The following is a 1,691-nucleotide window of genomic DNA, read 5'->3' as shown; positions in this document are numbered from 1 at the left end:
CTCAGTGCGTAGCCCAATCTGCTTCCCGGGCTCCTTTATAATATGTTCCAAACCAGAAAACCAAACCCGTTCCCAATGAGTCGATTCTAACTCAGAGAGACCCTGCATAGACCGTAAAGCTTTACTGAAGCAAAAAACCGCAACTTACTCTTGAGAGTAAGAGAAGGGCTCTGGTGGCGTAGTGGTTACTTGGGCTACTAACGAGTTGGAAACCACCGGCAGCTGCTCTGTGGAAGGAAAACAAGGCTTTCTACCCATGTGAAGAGGTGCAGTCTGGGAAACCCACAGCAGCAGTTCCCTGTGAATCCGAATCCGCTTGATGGCAGTGAATTTTTCTCCTGAGGAGGCTGGTGGGTCTAACCAGAGTCCCTTTATGCTATGTTAGAGGTCATAAATGTTATGGGGGAAATAAGGTACGTGAAGAGACTATTTGGGATCTAGTTTTCAACAGATTGGTCACAGAAGGCCTCTCTGACTGACACCTAAATTAAATTCTGGATGAGGAAAGAGGAACTGAGTTTTGTGACTATCTCTAGAGGTGAGGTGTGCGTGGAAATTCCTTTTATTATTTTTTCATATATTTTTAAATTTCCATTAAAATATAAAGTAGCCCTGATTTTAGAGATCATGCTGCTTTTCCATCAACATTTTGTAAATGAAAACGTATGATGAAAATGCTTAGTATTCTCAATTCCAGCAAAAGAAAAAGGCATTATGAATCTATCATGTTAGAAACAATGTTACAGTGTTTTAAATTGCCTGTTTATCCTCATCCCGACCAACAACAATTTATTCAATTCAATGATTACCTTCTATCAGTAATCATCTGTAATCAAGGGTTAGGTTCCTGTTAATTGTTGCATGCATTATTCTGTGTATGTTAACCTCTTATTTCCCTAAGTATTTTTCAAACTCCTAATTACTTAATTACATCTTCCCTCTTTCTATCAATCCCTTTAAGGCAGTTAGAAATGCATACGTTTCTGTTAAAGAAAATCCTAGATTGGGAAGTACAACTGTGTTAAATATTAGTTCCTAATGATGTGATCGTACTCTGCTGTGTTGAGAGTGCAGGAGAAGAGAAAAGTGGCACAACGTATGCCCTCAGCAGTTTCATCTCGAGATTTCAGCATTAAGTGCTGATTTTTGAAAATACTTTGGGTATTTATTTTTTCTTTTCTTAGTCTTTGGTCAGAATGTGAGGCACCAATTGAATAGAGACCGTTAGTAGTCACATCTGTATCATGACTCTTTCACTTTAAAAAAATTTGTTCTTTCAGGGATTTACTTTTTCTTTCTTTTCTTTCTTTCTTTTTTTTTTTTTTGCCATAGGAATAGTCTATTGTAAAAACAATTCGAGCAAATTCCACCAGGTTTTGTTTAAAATGACCAAGCCTGTCAACAATTTCATAATAATGATTGAAGCAAAAAAATGAAATCGACCTAGTTCTGCCCAAGGGGTTTGTTTTTTTGTTTTGTTTTGTTTTGTTTTTCCCCCAACACAAGCAGACCGATAACAGCGCCGCCTGGGTTTATTGTACAACCAACAGCACAAGAAGACACCAGCGCCATGCAGGCTGCAGCCCAGGCTCATACCAGTCCCTCTCGCCCTCACATAGAGAACTCTACTTTGTGGGGGCCTGGGCGCCTTTGGGAGCTTGAGCTGGGGCCGGGGCACCTTTGGGAGCTTT

Source organism: Echinops telfairi, unplaced genomic scaffold (assembly GCF_000313985.2).
Source record: "Echinops telfairi isolate 266 unplaced genomic scaffold, ASM31398v2 ScPeMD7_18;HRSCAF=68, whole genome shotgun sequence".
Classification (NCBI taxonomy): domain Eukaryota; kingdom Metazoa; phylum Chordata; class Mammalia; order Afrosoricida; family Tenrecidae; genus Echinops; species Echinops telfairi.
Note: the sequence above shows the minus strand (reverse complement) of the source record.